Genomic DNA, 24198 nt, shown 5'->3' on the forward strand with positions numbered 1-24198 from the left:
AATTCATCTCAAACGCTCTCTGGCTCTTGAGGTGTCTCGTAAAAGGCACCCACGGTTCTTTGAGAGGCCCTCAACTTGCCCTTTTTATTTCCTTTGCCTATCCAGTCAGCAAAACCCCTCCCATTCCCTCCTTGGTAATTCTGCACTCTGATAAGTAGTTTTGTTGTTGTTGTTGTTACTTGCGTTACGGTTCCTGCTGTTCGATGCGCAACGACGCATCGAGCGTCAATCGAAAATTAATCGAAACGCCGCGGGGCCCCGCGATATTTGATCGTTATTTTGCCCACCGGCCTGGCTGGCGCATCTCAACCGAGAGGCTGGCAGCGGCACGCACGCACGGCGAACTTCTTTCGCACCGTTACGTAGCCAGCCGCGCTCAATCGGAAGGCGCGGGGTTACGGACAACGAACGAAACGCAACAGGCAGCCGCAGCAGCAGCAGTTCAGCGCTGCGCGTGAGAGCGAGCGCAACCGATTGGGCCAGGCTGCTGGGCGAAGTTTTCGCACGGAGGGTTTCGGAGGGAGGGGTGGGGGGGGCGATGCGCAGACGACGGCGAGGGTCTTTGTCAACAGAGCAGCTGGGAGGGGGCTGGGGGGGGGTCACGCGGCGGGAAGAGAGCCGCTTGTTGTTATTGGCAGCGACGACGGTGGGGCCCTTTGCGCGTTGAACACCTCCGCTGTTGGGCCTGTTGTATTCTGCTCACGTGGGATTGTTATTTTTTTGCTGGCTGCCCCCACCGCTGCGGTCGCGTTACCTTTTTTGTGGTGAGAGCGGCCCAGGTGTGGCACGGCGAGTTAAATCGTCGGCACGCGCGCGCCGATGCATTGTCCCCGTTGTAATACATCGGCGGAAACGTTTCATATCATTAGAGGGGGCGGTGGGGGCACTGAATAGCTTGACAACATCTGATTGTCAGACCGTTTAAACACCAAGTTAATGTATCTCTTTCAAACAGTTACCCCCCCCACCCCTTCATCAGTTTGCTGGTTTGTTGAATCGTAGGGTTCGCGGGGGGGGGCCCTCTTAGCTGCGTTTAATCCGCGAAGTGCGATTGCGCTTGAGTAAATTACATCTTTAAACGCGTGTGAAACCGCGCGAGGGTGGGGGGGGGAGCCGCTGAAATAGAGCGAAGCTTTTTTTTTGTTGCGACGACGGAAGAGAGACGGTGATGAATACCTTGAGGGGGGGGGGTGCTGTGAATACGCTCGCAGGCGACGGTCAATTACGGTGAGAAGTAAAGTGGATTTAAAGTCAACTTGAATCCTGCACAATACGAGGAGTGTTTCCGTGCGTTCTTTTAACGTTTCTAAAATTATTTCAGAGCCCCTTCGTATGTAACGGTGTGTATTTATACGTGGCGGGGGGTGGGGGGTGTGTATCGCGCTGGGTTCACGGTTAGCGCACTGAGCTTAATCACATCCGTGATGTGACGAGAAAATCCAAACTCTTGTCCAGCCAGCAGTGTGAATGGGCGGACGCAGAGTTAAGTGGATTAACACTCCGCGTGCATTGTGGGTAAATTGTGGTGGGCGCCTCCTTGAAGATGTCTGACCAGTGTGTAAGAGTAGGCCAAAAAGCCCCTCGGGGGACTCTCGAGGGCTACCTCTGGTGGAGGGCCCGTCTGCCAGCGGTGGTGTGAGCGGGCAGTTGTACAGGGCTGCACATTTACCATCTGTTTTAATGTTCAAAAGAAGCGCTCTTTATTTTAATTTTTTTACAAGCCTCAGAGCGACTCGCGTGTACGCCCTGCCGCGCTATTCCCTCCGTGGGGATTTGGGATCTCCCGCGGAAAATATCACCGCTGTCGCAGCAACAGGATCGCCCACGCACATCTCATTCTCGGCGTAAAATTCGAGATGATAAAAATGTGACAACGATCGCACCCGCTCGGCTTAACATCGACGCGTTTTCCAGGGACGCCGCCCTTAAAGAGGACCGTATTCACCGAAATATAAAACGAAAGCATGAGGCGCCCCAAAACTTTGGAGCTGTTTTGTGAAAACAAAATCATTGTGTTTTAACATCTGGAGAATACGGTACGACGTCTTCCAGAATATGGTTGATGATGACGACGCACGTGCTACTTTGTAATGGCGAGAGATGTCTTCTGGAAGATGATTCTGAAGCACACCCCTCAACCTTTGCTCTCATATACGGGGGGGTAAAAGGTGGTCTTATAAACCAGAGGCTATGGTGGTAATAATAACGTCCGGGACAACGACTATTTTCCATATCAGAGAGATATCGAGGCCACAGACATTAAGTGAATAATAATAATGATAGTAGTCTTCTGTTGTCGTACGGCTGCTGATGTAGTCGCAGAGCAACAACTGCAATTTCACATTCAGGTGGTCTAGCCGGGCAACCGTGCGGAGTGTATCGTTGTTAATTTCTCTTTTGTATTTTTATATCGGGCTTTATGTTGTCTTGTGTTGTACGGTCTGTTCTAGTACTGGCGGGAGACTGCAATAGACACCACGGGGCCCTGATATTTTCTGATATAATTGTCAGTATATATTTTTTTTCTCTCTAAATTAACACTTCTATGGTGGCATGTGCATCATTTCCCATGAGTAGATATTTAATAACAAGATAGATGGACCCTTCAAAAGTCACACGTTAACTCATTTGTATTGAGTGAAATTATAATTTGCTCTGGGTACCCGTGATGTCGTAAGGTATCTAGTATGTTATACGTCTGGCCAAATTGTGTCTTTTGGTTTTAATCATTCATCCGATTTGTATTTATGTATGTTGAACTTCTTTCGTGCTGTACGTAGCCGACCGTTGCTAATTATCGGAGGTGCGGAGGAAGGACAGCAAACTAAACACAACAACCACTTGTAAAGAAATGAGCTTTCCATCTAGATGATGATTTGAAAGTGCATAGCTCCCAGTGGCTTCCTAATACCGGAAGGAAGAGCGTTCCAGACGGCCACAGAAGCGCACCTGAAAGCGCGCGACGCCGTGACCACCGTCTTTGTTCGATGGCTGTAGCCAAAAGCCGCTGTGAGGACGACCGGAATTTGTGTGAACATTTATGTTATTTTGACTCAATTTCACATTAAGTTTTCCTGCTATCTGCGCTAGGCCATCGTGCATGTCGTCTCTACGCCATTCGATGTTCCGTCCGCATGACGAATCATCCAATTTGTATCGAGTGAAATTATGAGTTGATGTTTCCTGTGCAGCATCTGGAGATGCTCATTTCGTTAAGACTCTGCACATGCGCGTAGATTGTTGCGTTACCGAAGGAACAAGCCGACTCGCATCGTGGGAGTGGTGACGCCAGTCACAGGACGCCGAGGGCATTGGCCACCTCGCGTACGTGACGACTCAACCTCGGCTGACACGCGGCACCCGGGGGCACGCAGGGTGAGAGCCGATTGTGGAAGGAACTCATTCCTTAAAGGAGCGATGCCTTGTTCCTCCTGATCTGGATCTACATCTGTTTAGCAGCAGTCAGCTGACTTGAAAAAAAATTATATATATAATAGATCCAGGCGAGGCTGTATTTCTGCTTTTTCTTGTTCGGCATGCCCGTATCTGTAAGAAGATTAAGTGATTTTCTTTTGATTGTATTCTTTCTTAAAGCCCCGAGCGCTACACGCGGGCACCTGTGAAAGCGCGGGCAGGTTACAAACGTCGATAAGCTTAACTTCTCCAGTGCAAGTACACGCGGGCTTGAGAATTTCCTTCAACAAGATTGGGATCTCGACGCAGACAGGCTCCGCTGTATTTGCATGGCGTCACGTATACCCCCTGCCCCGCAGTGCTAAATAAAGCTCCCGGTTCCATAAATAAAAATCAAGATGTAAGAACACAAAATCTGTTCAAGTTGAAAGGGGTGCGGAGGGGTGCCCATAGGTGGGTGGTCCCAGTAGAATTTGTCAGTGTCTGCCAGTCGTGCCCCTATAAAGCTCCAGATCTTGCGTGCCACGGTAGCGAGGAGATGTTAACTGCCTTGCGTGGTATACAGGAGGTCGTCGGTTCGATCCCAACCCTGAGTCCTGCTGTTTATTTGGAGTTTGCATGTCTCTCTCTCCGTGGTCGCGTGGATTTTTCTCCTGGTCCTCCGGTTTTTCCCTTTGCATTGAGAATCAACATCACGCGTTGAGAGTATTTGGCTGCTCTAAATTTCTACGTGATAAGCCACTTCGTTGAGCTATCATTTGTGGCCAGGTCGCTTCTGAAAAAGAGCGAAATAGCTAAGGGGGCCTTACCTTGTAGAATAAAAAATATTTTTTTTTTAACAACCACTGACTCCAGTGTTTCGTTTTACATGGGCAGTAAACTCGAGTTGACCTGAATTCTCCCACAAGTTGAGCGAAAAACTATTTTTATTTTACCAGGTAAGGCGAACTGAGCTAATATAGCTCTTTTTCAGAAGGGACCTGGCCACAAATGTTTGCTCAACGAAGTGGCTTATCGCGTGGCAATTTATAAGCAGCCAAATACTCTGAAAGCATGTTTCTAAAGTTGGGTTGACTGACCGCTTGAGGTGCTAAAATGAATAAATACACATTTGCATGATTTTGTGATATACTTGGATGGTCACGGGAGTCGGGCAGGCCTTTCCCAGAAATGTATTTCCCAGAGACTGGAAGATTTCTGGTTCCTGTACCGAATTGGCAGCCCACTCCCCTCCCCCCCCCCAAAAAAAAAGCCTCATATTTGGTCAAGCGCTGACTGAATTTCAGTGCTGAGAATGAAAAATACGAATTTTATTTGTTATGCACTTAACATCTCTCTATTTGTGTATCTGTAGTAGCAGGTGGGAAAGTGCCCCCTCCATCCCATCCCTGTGTAGCGCCGAGGTCACTTGAACAGATTTCAGAAACAGTTCTGTGATCGCTCCCTTCGCAGACCATTCTCCAGCGTGGGTTATTCTCCGATTTCGTTGGGAGCTCAGACAAAGCCAACGTAAGCCATCTGCAGATTTCGACAGGGCCTGCCAAAGAGGTGTGTAAACGCCAGTACAACATCGGTGATGAATCACATCGCGGCCTCATTGTTTCTACATTTTCCCTGTGTTTTTTCTGCTAAAATGTACCCTCGCCAGTTTTACAGGTCTATTATATTAAAAAAAAACTGTTGCGTCACTTACATGTATTTTTTTTCTTTTGCCAAACTTGCCTTGTGAAATAGAATCGCAACCCTACGCCTGCCCCGTCCAGTGCACGTGACAGACCAGCATGGTGGTGCCTGGCTCGCGCTTGGCTGCCCCCCACCCCCATCATGGACATGACCACAGCCAACCCGACCGTGAAACAATAGCGTTAAACCGCAAAGTGGGTAGGTGGGTGGGTGGAAGGGGGAGGATGGGTAATTCAGTGAGTGGATGGGTGAGTGGGTGGGTGAGTGCATGGATAATTCAGTGAGTGGATGGGTGAGTGGAAGGGTGGATGGATAATTCAATGAGTGAGGGGGGATAATTCCGTGAGGTAGGTGAGCGAGTGGATGGTTGGGCGAGTGGATGAATGGGTATTTCGTGAGTGAAATGTGGGTGGATGAGGTGGGTGAGGCATTAGGGGGGTGAGAGTCGGACGGTGGTTGTGTGGATTGATGGGTGGGACGGGTAATTGAGTGAGTGCATAAGGGGTTTGCGGGTAGGTGAGTGGCAGGGTAGGTGAGTGGCAGAGGGGGGAGAGGTGAACGAGGGGCAGCCGACAAAGAGACGGATGAGTAGGGGGGGGGGGGGGGAGGGAGATTCAAAGGGCTGTGCCACCCTCCCTGAGATCACGAGGTGCCACCCTCCACTCCCCACCGCTCGAGGTGGGGAGCGCAAATCTGTGCTCGGGTAACCCACAGATGAGTGAGGCAGACGTGGAGGCGGCGAGCGACGTCGTGGAGATGACGCGCGCGAGATAAAGCCGGGCCCGGCCCCGCATCGGAAGGCTCGGCAGGCGACGGGGGGGGGGGGGGGGGGGGTGCGCACGGGGCCGGCTGGCCGACGCTTGGGGTAGACGTTGCCACTTCCCACGCACGCATCGTTCCGCGGGTCGCTCAGCGCGATCCAGCACCCCGTCGTCCTCGTAGCGCTGTCAACATGTTGTTTTTTTTTTACGAATCGCCCAACGCTGGAAAATGCAAGGCGCAGTTTTGCGCGAAGCCCCGTTTCAAACTGTTGGGTCCCTCGTGTTGCTCAATAATTATTGCTGCGAAATAGGTTCGTACATTTGTTCTTTAATCTTTCCATTAGGGGGGGGGGGCTTAGCTGTAGGATTATTATTTCATGACCCTTAGGATTCGAAGTTTGTATTTTTTGTTAAGTTTGAAAGAACTCCACACCTCCCCCGGTGTTCGACGATCCTTTAATTAGCAGGCCCCACAGTCCGTCGACAACAGCACTGCAACAATAGATGGATGCGCGTTCGTAATTTATTGCCGATAAGACTCCCCCCCCCCAACTGAGTGATTGGAAGCAACAAAAAGAACAAAACAACATCGGCAAAAAAATCCATCTAATGTCCTTAATGCATGGGCGGGCACATTTGATGAATTAATTCGCTTATTTATTTCTTTTGACGCTATCTGCCCAAAAACAAAAGGTGCTAAAAGATTTGAAGAATATTTATTTTTTTACTTCTCAAACCCCCTTCCCCTCCCCCGCCAAAGAGGAGCGGTCCTGCTTTAATGATGATGATGATGGGAGCAAGTGCTCTTGTGTCTGGGCTTTGGAGACTTCCACACGACATCAAAGGCTCTCGCCAAGCAGGAAGAAAAAACAGGAGGAGCGCTCGCAGAAGAACAATGATGCATCACTCAGTACGGGGGGGGGGGGGGGGTGGGGGGGGGAGCAGCCCGGGGAGGCGGGAGGCACAGGGGGAGCAAGAGGAGGAGGTTAGTGGTTGGTGGGGAAGGGGGCTGAGTTGGGGGGGGGGGGGAGCTGGGAATTGGTCGGAAGGGGTGGGGGTTTTGCGGGGGCGCCTTCTTTATCAGGCGCAGACATTTTTACAACAAAGATTGCCACACGCCCTGCCACCTTGTGCGGCCTGAACCAATCCGGTGCACGACCTCCTTTCTCGCCGTGGTGCCGGGTTGGTGCCGGGTTGCCACCGGTGCGGGAGATGGGGAGAAAAAGGGGGAGGACTGGGGGGAGGGGGGAGGGGTTGTCTTGTTATTCTCAGGAGCTCCCTGTCCGTGTGTATAATCGAAGGTGCTCGCTAATAGCACTTGCCCCAACGGTCTGTTACAGGCTATACGGAGGGGGGGGGCGAGAATCTTTGTAGAGTTCATGCGTTAATTCTGACCCGCCCGTGTGTCCATGCGGAGGGATACGCAATGACGAGGGGGGTTGAGTCGCCCTCGTTTGGTCGAGCTTCTCGAGCGGATGCCACCGGCGGCTGGTCTCCGGCGGCGTGCCGTGCGACGGTTTTCAACGGTGCGGACGTTACGTTTGCGCGCGTTTTAAATCCGCGCTCGTTCCTACAAGTGTCCCGCACCCTCCGAATCGAACCCCTCCACAACTCCCTCCTCTGATGTTGACGAAACGAAGCGGCCATTTTTAAGCGGTCCTCCTATGGATATAGACTCGCCCCTTGTCATAGGAATGTGGAGCGTCCACTACTGGGTCAGGGACGGCAGTAACAAAAAAAAGTGAGCGCCGCCCCGAGCTGGTTTGAGTGACAAATCACTTTGACTTTTGCCGTTTTAATGTGCACGCTCCAGACAGTTTTCTTGGGGCAGTTTGGCGACATTGTTGTCAATCAGCTGTTGAATGCTGACATCCGAATTACAGGCGTCGCACGATAGAATGCAGTGGAAAAGTACCACGGTTGATTTATAGGCGCAGACTGATTTAGTTCATCATTGTCTGTATGCATGTATGTTGAACTTCCGCCCACCGTACGTAGCCAGCCGTGCTAATCGGAGGTGCAGGGGGAAGGACGACAAACTAACAGACGCAAAAAGTAGTTCTAAACAAATTAGATTTTTCAATCTCGATTTAAAAGTGGCTTAGCTCCCAGTGGTTTCCTAATATCGGAAGGAAGAGCGTTCCAGACGGCCACAGAAGCTCGTCTGAAAGCGCCGCGCGATGGCCGTCTTTGTTCGACGGCCAAACCCAAGGGGCGCTGCGATGGTTGACCAGAGGTCGCGTCATGGTTCACGCTCCTTGACGTGATCGGCAAGTTATTGCGGTTCATTCGTTGTTGTCGCGTTTGACCGCGTCGCATATAGTTGTCCTGTGCAGTGGCTGGCTGGTGGCCAAATGCATATATTGGTGGGGCACGGAAGTCCATGGGGGAAGGAAGAAGGGGGGCTGGCGGGGCGGCGGGAAGGGGGGGAGGGTGTAAGAAGTTTATACAGCACTAGATTGAAAACTAATTTCTTTGGAACTGTTTAACACGTAGGCTTTCGTGACCAATATCAACCATAATAGAGGGTTTTTGAGTTACATCGCGCAAAAATACATAAATGTGCCGTTAAAACCCGCCACCACCCGACGGTTAAAATAAAGATAATTTTTAAAATATTTTTTTTACCGTTCGGATAGCTACCAACTTAGTGATGCGTGGAAGCGAATCATCAAATAATACATTGTTTAAACGCATGACTATACAGGCCACCATACTTCAATAGGGATTACCGTTGGTACGGCTATTTTAATACACACAATAGGAGGAAGGACAAGATCAAAGGGCTCGTATAATGCACGTGCATCATGTACCTTGACTCAATAATCCCCCACCCCTCTTTGCGCAAGAGAGCAGGAGCCTGGTCACCACATCTACGCCTTTATATAAGGAACGAAACAGTTAGACTTCTCCACAAATCTGTCTGTCGCCTGATGAAGCTAGGTGTAATTACTGGCAAAGCGTCGTGCTGGTTCTCCAACACACCGGTGTAGTGCTGTACTAATAATATACTACACTATACACTACACTACTATATACTTCACTATACACTACACGATTATATACTTCACTATACACTACTATACACTACACTACTATACACTACACTACTATACACTACACTACTATACACCACACTACTATACACTACACTACTATACACCACACTACTATACACTACACTACTATACACTACACAACTATACACTACACTATACACTACTATACACTACACTACTATACACTAGTGCTGTACTAGTGACGAATTGCCACGTTCTGTTTACGTGACAACCCTTACTAGTTGGTTGTGTCGGGTGATGGAGGGTTTTAACGACACACGTATATATTTATGCAATTTAACCCAAAAAAACCTCTTATGGATTCTTTAGAACTGTTTGTTGCGTTTGGTTTGTTGTTGTTGTTCTTCCCCCGCACCACCGATCAACACGGTTGGCTACGTACGGTGCAAAAGAAGTGCAACAAACGTATACACATAAAGTAAATATCATAATGAGCCAGCCAAGTGACTCAGTCGCAGAGGGCGGCAGCTCACAATCACAGGTTTGGAATTTCAAATTCTGGTTTTGGGTTAACTTGGCCCTGGATCTCCCCGGTACAACCTTTGGGACGGGGGGGGGGGGGAATTCAACAGTGGCTGCCCTATGAAACAGACTCGCCCCCGCCATAGGAAAGTGAAATTCCAACCTCTGGCTCTCTGTGCATGGCCGTAAGCAAAGAGATGAGCACCGAAAACCCTCAACTGCTGATTGGCGCAAGAAATCACTTGGACTTGAAAGTCTTGTTCAGGTTTTCCATGTTTCACTGGTGTGTGTGCACTTGTGCGCGCGTGTGTCTGTGCACACGCAGCCCCAAGGGCCTCCGTTAACGAGCTGCCACTCTGCCTTTTCACGAAGAAAGAACAGCTTCAGTGACAATATAACCGTATGACACTGCTCAGTTTAACACATAGGCTTTCACGACCAATATTATCCACAATGCCGGATATCGCCCGATGAACCTGGCTGTTATCGCCAGTGAAAAGGTCGTACTCCAATTGTATATATCGTGGGTTTACTCTCCAACACACAAGTGTGCTGAAATAGTAACTAATTGGCACGTTTTGTTTTTACGTGACAAGTTTTACTAATTGTTTGTGTCGGGTGGTGGCGGGTTTAACGGCACATTTATTTTTGCGCGATCTAACCCAAGATAATCCCTTTATTATGGATGATAATATGAATTGCGTAGCAGTGCCTTCAAAAGTCAAACAAATGGTCCCAAAGCGCTGTGCGATCAAGACCAGAATAAAATTACAAAACGCGGAACAAATAATTACTATCATGTGACAGGGGAAGACGAAGCGCATCGTTTAAAAAGGCCAGCGAATAAAAAAATATGTTTTGGGTTGAGATTTTTTTTTTAATTACCCACAACATGCGAGTGTCTGATAGCCTTGGGTAAAGAATTCCACAGTCTTGCAGTGTGGGAACAGAACGCTCGGTGTATAATAATTGTCAGAATGCTCGACTTGCGATTGCGTTGCTTGACGTTGCCCCAGACATTGATACTGCGTTCCTGAGAAGCGCTCACCCTCCAACATTGGTATGTTGCTTGAACGTCTTCTTGTTGAAGTGGCCGGTGTGTGTTGTCATCTTCTGTGGTCGGGGAACCCTCAGCCCAGCACTGCCGAGAACCTGGGTTCAAGCCTGGGTTCCGGTCTCATCCGATTGAGACGTATTCCCAAGTGTAAAGTGTTGGTGGCCTTGACAAATATCCCATTTGTCAAATCCGATTTTTTGCTCTTATTTCAACGAAAGTTTGTCAATGAATATACAAATATTGTAACAACCCCCCCCCCCCCGCCACATTCACTTTTGTTTTTCACTTTTGTTTGATCCAGCTCTGGCACTTCAGCGTATCCATTTGATGAACCGGTGTACCCCAAATGTGGATAAAGATGTAAATCCAAGGGACTTGTTGCAGTAGTTCTGTGACCTCTTCCAGTGCTGTTCTCTGGCACACGGTGATGCACTACGAGCTGCAGAGTCTCAAATTAAAATTTCACGATTACCGTCACACAATTGGAACATGAATGGAAGGAGTTTTTCCTCGTTTGTTGATACATAGTGGCTATATCAGAATCAAAATCTTCATTTATCCTGGATGAAGCTAAGAAGCTCCGTGTACTCTTGGGATATGCATTCGTGGCTGTGAGTGTGGCGTCTATGCACATTTGCGTGTCATCCTTGCGCCGAGGCCACGCCAATCTTCACTGTGTCGTTCCACTTTGAGTATATATGCTGCCAATAGCAGTGACGAATATCTGAACCGGTCCTGGGCCCTCCCCTAGGTCGACTCGGCCTTAATTCGTGCCTGGTGCGACGTGCAAATGTCGCCACTGGGGAGACGTAGGCGGAACGGGCGTGGTGTTGGCCACACCACCCCGCCATGTGCAGTACCGGCCTTTATAGGCGCTGCTCGCGAGCGGCACTTGGCCGAGCACCCTGTAAAATCCTGCGTGGAGGGGAGGGCATCTTTAGCGTTTTCTTTCGCACGGTGCCTTTCTGTTTCCATGTTTCATCGCACTCACACTCTGCCGAGACGTCCTCGATGTCCGGTCTCAAGGTTGAGAGGGGGGCCACGTGGCGGACGGCAGCCGGCGGTGTAGTAGCATTCAGTGTTACACCCCCCCCCCCCCACCGCACTGACCGACGCAGTGAAGTATGGACACACAAACCCTCGCGACCCGCACGCCATGGGGAGGTCCCCTCGTGTGAACGCGAGTCCGATTCCTTGGCCGCAGTTTGTTGTCCTTCCCCCCCCCCCCCCCCCGCGCCTCCGATATCACGGCTACGTATGGTGCGAAAGAAGTTGAACGTACGCACATTCCCATGAACTCCAGCGGACGACGATCCTCATCCCTGACTCCCAGCACAATTGAACATCCCTTCCCCCCCCCCATGCCCCCCCCCCGCTCCTCCCACCGCCCCTCCTGCCAAAGTTCCCGGTGACCATCGCTGGCAGCAGGAAACGTCTGTCCGCAGCGCGGACGCCTCGTAAATGGGGAGTGCGACGGACAGATGAAATGTCCAGCAGCAAACAGCAGCAGCATCAGCCACGTGACGCCTGCTCGCTTAATTTTGTTTTTGTTTTTCGTCTTTTTGAAAGCCCTCGCGCTCGCTTTTGTTTCCACTCGTGTAAGCAACTGATCTGAATCTCTCGCTTCAACAAAGGCCGTCGAGAAACAATGGGCCAATAAAAAGTGACCCCCACCACCACCGCCACTACCCCCCCCCCCAATCTCCTCCCGCGTGCACGCACTCCCTTCTCGATGGGTGTGAGTTCAGAGTATTCCCAGAACAATGGCCAATGCGCTTTTACATTTCCCTGAAATGCATGTTTTTTTTTTGGGAAGATCGTCTTTCAGAGCAAACACAAAAATGTGACAACCTGTGTTCACTTACGATTCCCTCTGCGCGTGATTCTCTCCGGCCGTGTTGGCTTTGATACTTTTACCGGTAGCAGTTTCTGCATTGCGGGTGCTCACGGTATGTTGTGGGGACATGGTTAACATCAGTGTCCGTGATTTGGAAGCGGTGATCGTAACCGGCCGTGATCGATCCACTGCTGGATGAAGGCCCCCCACCCCCCAAGCTGGGGGGTGGGGGGCCTCCTCTGTGGACGTGAACCCCTCAACGCGCGCCTTGTGAGGCTTATTCACCTGTTGAACTGGGTTGTTGGGCCGATTCTGTCGACGAGAGCTTGGCTTCGTGTGACCGAAAGTCGGGAGAATTCGGAGCAAAACCCAGCGTGGACACGAGCGACTGGGGGTTGACGCCCGGCACAAATCGCCGTTGGCCGTAGCCAGCAGCGATTTGTGGTCTGGCACTGTCGTCGCTGTTGTGTTGCTGCCTTGCCCCCCCCCCCCCCACCACCACCAAGCTTGGGAACATATATGCTTTAATAGCTTTAATACCCGGCTTGGATTCTTGTCTTGGATTAATACACGGCTTACGCGGAGGGTGGGGGGGGGGGGGTGCGTGACGTCAGCAGGCACACTGCGTGACGCTGCCACATGCGGGTGACATCACAGATGTGACGTCACAGATGTGACGTCACCGCTCACTTGCCGTGCAATGCATCATAGCCATCATTGCGCCCCCCCCCCCAAAAAAAATATACAAAAGTCTATTTTTATACTTTTTGCATTGTGTACAGTCTGGAAGTATGCCAAACATTTCGAACAGACACACATATTCACACATTTCCCTTTTATATATATAGAGATCTACTTTACATATTTATATTTGTAGCTATTTGCTTGCCGTTCCTATACTATCGTGTTGTTTGTATAGTTTCTGGTTGTAACCTTCTTACCCCGTGCCCCTGCTGGACATCTGTGAAAAAGAGCTCCATAGCTTATCGGATTTCTCCAGGATAAATAAACATCGTGATTCTGACCTCCCTGTTGGGTCACTCCTGCAAGGAGCAACCCCAGGCTCGAGCCTTACTTAGATCGGATGCATCCACGGTGAATTTGGCTGTCGTAGATTTGAATCATTATATTGATTTTCACGTCGAGCATTTTCAAATAATTCCTCGCACCTGTCTCCCCGTGTAAGTAACCGGTTCTAAAGAAGTAAAAACGAAGATGGTTTTCATGAGTGAAGTGTAGATGCCTCGCTCTGCACTTGGTAAATGTCATCATTTTATTGTGCTCAATTTCCAACAGTTAATGAAAGCTCATTCGGTGAGACGCGCTTCAGAAACACACGGATGTCGATCAAGAAAATGGAACAGCGTCTGACATTGCATTGGGAGACGGAGCGAGAGAGAGAGAGAGAGAGGGGACTACGTCGGAGAACAGAATGCCCGTTTAGGGACATCACATTGAGTGTTCAGTAAAAGTAAGCGGGCTTGGAGTGGACGCGACGCCAGAAGGAATATTGGGCCTGTGTTCGAGAACTTCATCATGGAGTTGCAGCCCCAGAGCGCGCAACCATCGCCGTGGAGACGGAGCGGGAAGTTCGCGTGCAGGAACCAACTGGTTTGTTGCCTCGCGAGACCGTGACAGATGGCGGAGGCTTGGGGGAAGGCCTTTGTCCAGCAGTGGATAGTTAAGTGATGGCTAAGGATGGAAATGGTTTGGTTTTTTTTGCGTGTGTTTTTGTGTGATTTGATTGCCTTCCCTGTACTTTGCACTCCTATCGTGCTTGTTGTATTGTTTCTTGTTGTGACATTCCGACCCGCCGCTACTGGACATCTGTAAAAAAAAAAAGAGCTTCATAGCTCATCAGATTGCTCCTCCAGTAGTCTGATTTCTGATGACGATGAATAATGAGTCCGTCGAATCTAAAAAAAAAAACCTCTGTTTTTATTTCTTCAAGGAAGCCTTCGGTTCCAAATGCAAACAAGTGCAACGACAGCCACGGGCAGCGCAAACTTAACAAGTGCGACAATTGCGAAAGGTTCAACAGAAGTATTGTAGCGGTCGTGAGAGGCGACGGGGGGGGGAAACATTCAATCTTTGCCCCACCTTGACAAACCCCGCGAGCGCACAAGTCTGGCGATGACGACGACAACGACAGGATGGACGGACGAGGTGGGGGGGGGGGGGCTTGTTTTGTCTGGGCCAGTTGCGCGTGCACACTGGGGCCTCGATGGACCGGTCCGCCCACGGTGGGTGGTGGTGCGTGTTTTTGTTGTTGTTGTTGTTGTAGGGTGACTACAACTGTTGTATCGCCCGCCCCCCCCCCCCCCCCCCCCGCTACAGCAGTAGCAGGCACAGGTGGGAAAAAATTGTGGGCTTTTTCTTCCGAACGCAGCAGTGAATGGAAAAACCGTGGGCACGCGATGCCAATTACCAAAAAAAGCTAAACAAATTTGGGATTGTAAAGCTTGGAACTAGATTTCAGGCCAGTTTAGTAGCTCAGTTGTAGATGTTGTTGAGGCACGTGACGATGCATTGATTCGTCGATTGAAATACATTGTTAAGTTTATGATAATTCAAGCATTGGATCATGCTTGTGAGGAAACAATTGTTTTATATTCATCTATGTTGCACGTTAATTGTCCTGCCTTATTTCTGCACTTACTGGAGGCAGTAAATTGACCACCGTTTGCAAAGGGAGGATTGAATCAAAGCGGGACCTCAAATTGTGACACCTAGTAATTGAATTGCTAGGGAAGCAAGTCGTCGCACGCCTCGTGGCCTTCATGCAGCAGTGGATTGATCGTGACCGATGACGGTGATGAAGGCTGGCGTCTCCCACTACCCGGTGGCAGAGCAGCGGCACGGTGAACAGTGCATTGCACTAACGAACACAGCAACCTCGGTTCGGTTGTGGGGGCACGGCTAACATCGGGGGGGCGAGAGATACAGCGAGCCGGCCCTGGGCTTCCCCCCTCCGCTGACCAGGGTGTTGAAGTATGGTCGCGCATCTCCGTTGACGGAGAGGCGTTGAGTTCACGCCACTCTGTAGCCAGCGTCGGGGTCTCGCGTTGCTCTCGTGCAAACTGGGCTGTCGACGACGCAGATGGCGGGGTGCGCACTCCGTAACGCGTTGAGCCCTGGACTGGGAAGCGAGCGGCAACCCCTGTAGTGTGACCTCGTTTAAAGGGATGGGGAGGGAGAGAGGGGGTGGAGCAAAACTCAGGGGGGAACACGGTGCAGTCGATGTTAAACGTACCTTCACGTAACGTGAAACACTAAACGGAAGAACAGAATAGAGTGACAATGCGATCTACCGGTGTCCATCGTGCATCCTCCTCTGGCAGCCCCCTACCCCCCCCCCCCACCCCCCGTGTGTGCGAGGAACAGAGGAACGGCTGTGACGCCCATTGCCTAAATTGAACTCGTTCGTCATCATCGGCCCGCCGCCGACTCTTGCGGGCAATAGCAACTAGTCAGATTAAACTTTGCCGGTAACCAAGAAGGATACCGCGGGAGATCGGTCGACGTGCGTCTTGTCTGCGGCGTGCGAGCAGTCACGCGGGGAACGCTGGCTGCCGAAACCCGGTGACCCGAGTGCGGTTTCACCCTCGCGGCCGGCCCAACACCAATGACGAATGTTTGAAGTGGTCAAATGAGTGGCCTGGTGCGGCGCGTCTCAACATCGCCACCCGAGAAGCCATGGCGGTGCCAGCGCACGTTGCCGGCCACCCCCCTCCTCCCCTCCCTCCGTGTGCCGTGCCAGCTTTCATAAAGTGCTCGCTCGCAGCACTTGCCCCAAGAGTCGGTTGAGGCTATGAGAGGGGTGTGGGAATCTTTGTCTTTGCAGTCATTCCAACATCGCACCTCCAAATTAGCACGTTTGGCTACGTACGAAAGAAGTTTAACATATATACACAGATTTTATATATATACATTTTATTTGTCTGTAAGGATTTAGAGGCAGGGAATGGGGGGGGGGGGCGGGGGGGGGGGGGGTTGTTCAGACCCCTTACAGACCCCCCCGACGCTAGGGGGTTAGGGATCCACAGCCGAGACATTCAGGCAGAGGCCGTTTCCGTGCGGCAAACAAAAGAGAATTGAGCACAGCAAGGCCACGCTTTAAATATTTAACAAGGGGAAGCTTTTCTGAATGGGGAGATGTCGTCCCGTTTCCCCTTTCCCTTTCAGCCCCACACCGCCAGAACCCGGGATGCTGCCACCTCCGCAGTGGCGTAAAGGTCATCGGCCCACCGGACTTGCAACCCGGAGTTCACCGGTTCCACCTCCTCGGTGCGGCGGTCGAAACAATGTGACACGTAACGTCTCGTGAACCCATTTTTTAATCTTTCCAAACCGTAATGTCGAATCGGACGAACAACGGTGAGCGAGCATTTTGGAGCCACCTATGAGTCCCATGAGCGGGAGGAATTGGCCCGATCTCGGTGGATTTCGGAAAGCCAAGCAGGGCTGAGCCTGAACAGTGCTGAGCCCGGAGAGCACCTGCGTTGGTTGGTCACCCCATTACCTAACCCCTCCCGATGACAGGAAAAACCCCGCGCCGACAATCGGTGCGTGCGTGGTGTGACGCGGCTGACGGTGGTGACGACGGTAACCATTCCCGGCCGTCACCTCCCGTCCGGCTGCACGCACGTGGGGAACCCGTGCGGGACTGGTGTTTTTATTTTCCTCCCAACTATTTTCGCGTCGTGAAGTCAGTCGAGCGATCTGAACGATATAATCATCGGCGGGGGTCGTCGATTGCTTAAACGATCGGATAGGCACGGCTCGTGCGTGTTTACTCCAATTCATAGTTTTAGTCGCTTAAAGCCAGGAAGCCGAAGTGATTTGTTGCCCAACGAGCATTGACGCTGTAACTCCTCTACTATTCACAACCCTGATCCAATGGCAGAAATTCCACGTTACTATGGCGAGGCGGGGGGCCGGGCCCCTCTTCGCTTCCCCCACAATGCCGTGCTAATTTTATTGACCCCATGCAGCGAGGTGCGATGGGCTGAAACCCAGATAACGCCCAGAAAGAAAGAAAAAATACTACAAATAGGCCGAACGTGTGTCGCGTTACAGTGTTAGTGTGGAGTGTTGCGTGTGTAAGTGTGCGTGTGTACTTCTTTCTGTGCGGCACACAGTGCGTTCTATAAAAATGCACGTGCACAAACACACACACACACGCGCGCTCGCTCTGGCTGAAACACCTGTTTAGTGGCGCTCCCCCCCCACCACCACCACCAAACCACCACCACCCCACCGAAGGGGAAAACTTAAACAGACTGGCAGGTTGTACTGATTTAAAAAAAACAGACCCACATGTAACCAGAGAAGCAGAAACAGGAGCCCCGAGTCGTGAAACTGCCAGGGTAGCCTCTGGTGTGACCTGCCAGTGACAACGTACGCACGCACGCACGCGCATATGTACGCGCGGGCACATATCTACATACGTACACAGAGATAAAGATCCCCCGCATAGCCTTTAATAGACTGTTGGGGCAAGTGTTGTTAGCGAGTAGCACCTATGAAGGATGGCACGTTGGCACACGAGGGGGTGGGTGGCCAGGACCACGCCCGGCCGCCTTTGTCTCCCGAGTGGCGATGTTTACACATCACACCGGGTACTCGTTTAAGGCTGAGTCGACCTAGGGGAGGCCCAGGACCTATTCAGATAATCGTCACTGGCGAGCGGGCATCGAACTCGGGTCGGCGGGTTCGTGGACGCAGCGCGCTAATCGTTGCACTGCCACTCGGAGAGGGACGTGGGTGCACACATCACACGCATCACATCACACGCATCACATCACACACACATCACACACACACACCACGCATACACGTGCGTGCTGATGAGACATGGTGAAGATAAGTGGTTGGATGGCCGTGTGGGTGATACATTTGGCACGGAACCAGTTTTAGACAAAAGTCAAAGGTTCAATTCCCACCACTGCCCAGTGACGCTCTGCGGGGATTTGCTGAAACTTGCCATCTGCTGTGGACAGGGTTGCCACCGACGTGGTGCATAAAACTGGGACAACACATCGAGGTAGGAATAATTTCTCACAATACCGGTATAGGGGAGAACTGCATTGTTAATTTGTCTTCTTTAGTGGTGTATTATTACTGTTATATCATCATGTAACCGACAATATCCCGGACTTTTTACGTCCCGGAGAGACTTCCAGATTTTCCAGGACGGGTACCAGAAAAAAATGGCGATCCCGGGAAAATCAGGACAGGTGGCAACCGAAGCTGGATCGTGAACATCCAAAAACCTTTCAACATTATTTAGCAAAGTTATCCATAACTCAATCAGCATTGCTATTTTACGTTTGAATGGGCTCCCATAGAGCATATGGAATATTCTTGCCCAATAACCTCTGGTAATCCGGCAGAATTAGTTAACCAAGCTTGACTGCTGGTGAGACCCACAATGTCAAAACCAGGCCCGAATTTGCTTTCCTGAACAAGTACTGCAGGGTGACATTGGTCTTCCTATATGTGAAGTTAAGCCGATGGCGTGCTAGCCTCCACTTGCACTTAGATTCCACTTGCGATCACCCTCCTCCTGCTAAATTGCAGCCTGAGAGTTGTGCCCTTGTAACTGTAGTTTGCTCAATGCCGCCTTAGTGAAATAGATAATGAATGTCAATGTCTCATGAATATCAGCCCGTTCTAAAAGGACACTGAATTGATCCCTTCTAAAAAGAGCACAGGGGGGGGGGGAAATGATGCAGACTCACACAGATATATATATTTAATCGCACGCTAATAAACGAACTGGCAGCGATTTAAACCGCAGAATTACTCGTAAGATTTCCGCACCGCTGAACCTGCGACCCGGAGGTCAGCGGTTTCGCTTTCGATCTCCCGTCGCGGCCTTTCAAATGACGGCGCTGCAGCCACCAGCATAAACTCGAGCACCGCCACAGTTAAGTCGATCGGAAGGTTGCGTGTGGTGGTGGTGGTGGTGGTGGGGGGGTAAATTGTGGGTACTCCCCACCTCCGCCAAGACGTTTAGCCCGGCGTGAAAGAGTAGGCCAAAGTAACCTCCCACGATTGCCTCTCAAGGATGCCCTTCCAGCGGCAGTGGCCCACAAGCAATAATTTGCAGGGCTGTGCATCTTTACTCCCCCCCCCCCCGCCCCTCTCACTCACGCCCCTCACTCACCCATTACCCTAACTTCGTAGATATTTTTCAGAAAGCGCCCGAATCGCACCCTGCCACCCGACGGCCTACGCCACAGCACGGCGCTCAATTATAACCCCGCTGCAGAACCTCCGCCCACGTGCGGCGGGAGACGCGTATGCGGCGGCACTTTGCATCGTACGTCGGCGGTGCCCGCGAGCGGGGGGGCAAGGGGGGCGTCGCTTTGACAGCGGCAGCGGCGCGTGCTCAGAATCTGACTGCGGCTACCACCCCCCCCCCCCCCCGACTCTCGCACCGCCCCCGCGAACGAAGCCTTTGCCCGCCGCGTGGAAACGCTGCCAGGCTCGGGGTTGTGAACTCGTGAACTTTGGATCGAGACGCGAGCACGCGGCGGCTCCCGCCGCAGCAGAGCCTCTACCCTCGCCCCACGCACGCCCACCCCCCCCCACCCCCCCCCGGGTTACGGGGATGCACACACGTGCGTGGCTGCGTTGGGTGTGGCGGTGGTTCTGCGCCAAAGCAACTTTTGGCTCCCCGGCGATGGCGTACGTTCTCTCTCTCGCACGCACGCGCAGATTCGCCTACTGCAGGTACTCCCCCCGCCCGCCCCCCCCCCCAATTTTTTGTGTTTGTTTTGGCCGGCTCTACCCGAAGCGATGGCTCGGCAGCTCGGCCCGGGAACGGAATCCGCGCCATCGGGATCGGTGCAAAGCCATCGAAGTGCACGCAGACGCACGCAGACGCACGCAGACGCACGCAGGAGGGCGGCTCCTGTGTGCCCCGAGAATCTGTTTCCATTCCGCGGCTCAAGGATAAAAAAAAAAACAACCCCGGGGCAGCCGCCGGTTTGGTGAGCGTGCCCCCCCCCCCCCCCCCCCCCCCGTGCCTCAACTCGGGAGACGGGGGCGAGAGCGGAAAGAGCAGAACAGTGCCGCGACTGTGCACGGGCGGATGGCTACCGGTGCTCCCCCGCCGTTCGTCAGTGGCACCGGGTCTCGGCTGCCACCCCCGGCCGTAATTAGGGGTGGGGGGGGGGGGGTAGGGCGCGGGGGGGGGCGCTCCTGTTTTCTTTGGGACGGCCCCAGGTTCACCGCTGCCGCCACCGTGGTCGTGGCCACCGCGCACGACGTCGCATTAGCGCGTCGACTGGGGGGGGGGGGGGTCCGTGCTACCGAGGTCACGGTTATCGCGCCTCCCATTTGGCACGGTTGGCTGCGTACGGTGCGAAAGATATAATCAAAACGCGCAAACACACACACTCACGCACGGTGGTCATCATCACCATCGGCTATTATATGTTTTGCTTTACCAGGTAAGGCCCACAGTGGCTTAATCATCACCTGGAAATTTACAGCTGCCACAAAAAAAAACTCTCTAAACGCGTGATGTCGATTCTAAATGTGGAGGGAACAACAACCGGAGGAGCCGGAGAAAAATCCACGTGGCCACGGTTGAGAGAGAGAAAGAGACACACAGACTCCAAATATACAGGAGGCGCCGGGGGTTGGGATCGAACCCACGACCTCCTGTATACCGGGCGAGGGAGTTGACATCTCGCCGCTGTGACGCCCCCCGTGGGGTTGGGTTGGTAGGGACTTGACACCTGAGGCCGTCATTTGATAGAACGTACTTGAGCGATCATAATCAATATTCATAAGGGACTGGTTATCCGAGCCGAGATCTAAGGGGTGGAGAAGAAAGCCACAATTGTTTTTAAACGAGGAAGATTATTTCATGCGTACGCGTGGAGTCTCTCACGGCTTCCCAACGTGTGCTCGGTTTGTCTTGGGAAGTGATTAGTCGTAACGACGATACGTTCCCCTCCCTGCCGCACGGCGAGATGACGTCGCGTGGCGAGGCGAGTGTGCGGTGCCAGTTTCCCTGGTCGACAAGGCAATCATCCTTTTATTTATTAGGCCGCTTGTCGATAGAGGGTGCGTCGTACCTAATGGCAACACAAATTTCTAATCGTAATACTTTCATTTTATATTGCGTCATTCATGCCAACGGCATCCCACAACGTTTCGTTGATTATGGATCTTCCTTACCGCAGTTGTCATCACCTCTCGTTGCAGACAGGCGGACTAACGCAATTATGCGTTTTAAACCTCGGGTCAGAAAGGGTTTATACTGCGGGAGGGTCAGACTTGGGGTCAGGGGTCGGGGTAACCGTGCCCCTGAGCTGTGTGACCCATGACGCTGGCGGTCACCCAACGTAGGCACGGAGCACCCTCCTAAATATGGAGAGGGACTTCCTGGCGTTCAGTGATGGAACTGACTGTTTTGTGGTCGCCAGAGTGCCACTGTGGTCATCCAGAACGCGACTGTGGTCATCCAGAACACACCGCAGCAACAACAACAGCAACGTATAAACGACGCAATGGACCCGATCCCGAAAAATATATACGAATGAGACAACACGGCGACTATGCACCACTCCGCTTTACTCGTGACGTGGTTGTCTGGCCTCGACCACCTGAACGTGAAATTGTAGTCGTTGCTCTGCGTCAACAGCCGTACGACAGCAAGAAGACGAGGAAGACGAGGAAGAGATGGGATCGACTCGTTTCTTTCCCGGCGTCGTAATGCCTTCCGTCGAAAGACGTGCGACGTCTCGCAAACGCGCGCGGTTTTCCCGCTTCCACCCCAACCCCCCACTCACGTGCGCTACTCCGCGATAGAGTGGAGCGCTGCCCCGTTGTGTGCATTTATCGGCGTAAATTCTAGGGGCGCCGTGCGTTTTTACGGCCGGCCCGCAGGTGGGTTGCGGGGTGTGTGAGAGCCGTTTGCTAATAAACCAAACTAAAACTACTTTTGTATTTTATCAGGTAAGGCCCCGCTGAGCGCCATGTAGCTCTTTTTTTAGAAGCCACCTGGCTATCACAAATTAATAGCTCGACGTGAGTGGCTTATCATCACGTCTTATCATCACGTGGGAAATTTATAGTGGCCAAAAACTCTAAATCATTGTTGATGCTGAATGTGTAGGGAAATTACCGGAGGACCCAGAGAAAAATTTAGACGACCACGTAGAGAGAGAGAGAGAGACACACACCCTGCAAACTCCAAATATATAGCAGGCATCGGAGTCGGAATCGAACCCACGACCGAGGCAAGGGAGTTAACATCTCGCCACCGCAGCGGCGCCCTCTCAAAGCGGTCATCTGTTCGCCGTGAGAGTGGCGTTTGCGTCGTCGCCACGCGACAAAAACGGAGGCGCATTTTTCGCCCCCGGCGTGCATCGCATCGTACACGGCGCGATGCGATGCACGCCGCTCGCCCCTCGGCACCCCCACGCCGCGCCGGTCGTGGGGGCTGCCCGGCCGCTGCCGTGTCGGCGAAGGCCGAGAGCGAGCTTGAAACGTCGGGGGGCGGGGGTGGGGGGGTTGGTGGATCAGTGAATCTGAGTACAACGCTCGCAATTTTTGCTGCACGCTCTTTCCCCTTCAAGCCGCCCGACACGTGGCACCACTCAGCCCGATGGCGAAGCGTGGCGGTTACCCGTCTGTCCAAGTGCACTACAGGATCCGCGCCCAGCTTTAGCGTCCGCGACCTGGCGCATCCCAGAATATTTCCCGACCAACTTTGAAGGTGACGAGAGCGTAGACCACCCCCCCCCCCCACCCCGGCAGCGTAGAAGTACAGCACAACGAGGTTTTTACTTTGCCGTCACGATCATCGCTTGGGATTGTGGGAATTGCCTGGGCCATGGGAGCGATCGCGTCCACCCGCAGCCCCCCCCCCCCCCCCTCCCCGTAACGCACGGCGCGGAGGCTAAAGGGGAATCGTATTTAACCGTGGCAGGTAACTGATTGCAGCAGATGGAGTGTGTTCACGTACCGCGAATGACTGCGCTTATGAATGTTTTATTTATGAACGGCTTTATTTTACCATCACCGAAACAAATGTGTGATCGGGCCCCCGCTTGGGTGTGCTATTCTTTCGTGACACATCAAACTCCCTTCGGCAAATAAATGGATAAAAGAGACCAGAGCGAAACTAATATGCAAGATAGTAATATCGGTAGGCAGGGCCGTTTCTGAATAATTTATCCCTGCCAGATTCAATTTCTGACATGCGTTGTGGTGGCTGAGAGGCTAGTGAGCATGCCTTGATCACATATGCTAAAGCCTGCCAAGTGCCAAAATGGTTATTTCATATATTATTTTTTTGCTTGGACTCTGTGTTTGTTTTTTCATTTGGTGCCCTCGCAACCTCCCAGCCATCTCCCTCCCCCCCCTGCCCATCCCCATGCTACTACTCCTTCCATCGCCCACCCCACTCCACCACACGAACCTGAACACGCGGTGCCTGGGTGCAGCGGAGTAGCGATGTTGGCGTCTCGTGAGCGCGTGCGTGGAGCGGTGCCGTGGCGGTTACGCTTCTCGCTCTGCGCTGCCGCGAATCCTTGGCCACCCGAGGGTTCGATCCCTGGTCCTGACTAAGCGTCGGCGGGTGACGACTGACACTCGACACGGCTGACACCGGCCCCCGGCCACTCCGGCTCCCAATTTCACCAACCTGCCACGTCCAGAGTTAAACAACGAAGGGGGCGGTGGTCTGTGCCGGCGGGGCAAATGATGAACATCGCTGCCCCAAACTGGATACGAAATGTCGCAGCCGACGTTTCGGGCAAAGGCCCTCCTCCCCCATTTCCTCTTTAAGCGCCACTGTAGTTGACGGACGTGTTGATTTTTCTGTTCGTGCCATCAGGAAACTCTCGCACTATGGGGCGGGGAGCGGCAGGGGGAGGT

The 24198-nt window shown here is 52.3% G+C and overlaps 1 long non-coding RNA gene and 1 other non-coding gene across 9 annotated transcripts in view; one reads left to right on the forward strand and one right to left on the reverse strand.

Annotated features, from left to right (window-relative positions):
• LOC116944231 (uncharacterized) overlaps positions 1–24198 on the forward strand; it is a 282843-nt gene that overhangs the window by 57686 nt on the left and 200959 nt on the right. The window lies entirely within an intron of this gene.
• LOC116944301 (U6 spliceosomal RNA) lies at positions 11067–11171 on the reverse strand. The gene has a single exon (XR_004403080.1). It is a non-coding gene; the product is annotated as a U6 spliceosomal RNA (small nuclear RNA).

Source organism: Petromyzon marinus, chromosome 20 (assembly GCF_048934315.1).
Source record: "Petromyzon marinus isolate PM22_M1 ecotype Great Lakes invasive population chromosome 20, UKy_Petmar_22M1.pri1.0, whole genome shotgun sequence".
Lineage (NCBI taxonomy): Eukaryota > Metazoa > Chordata > Hyperoartia > Petromyzontiformes > Petromyzontidae > Petromyzon > Petromyzon marinus.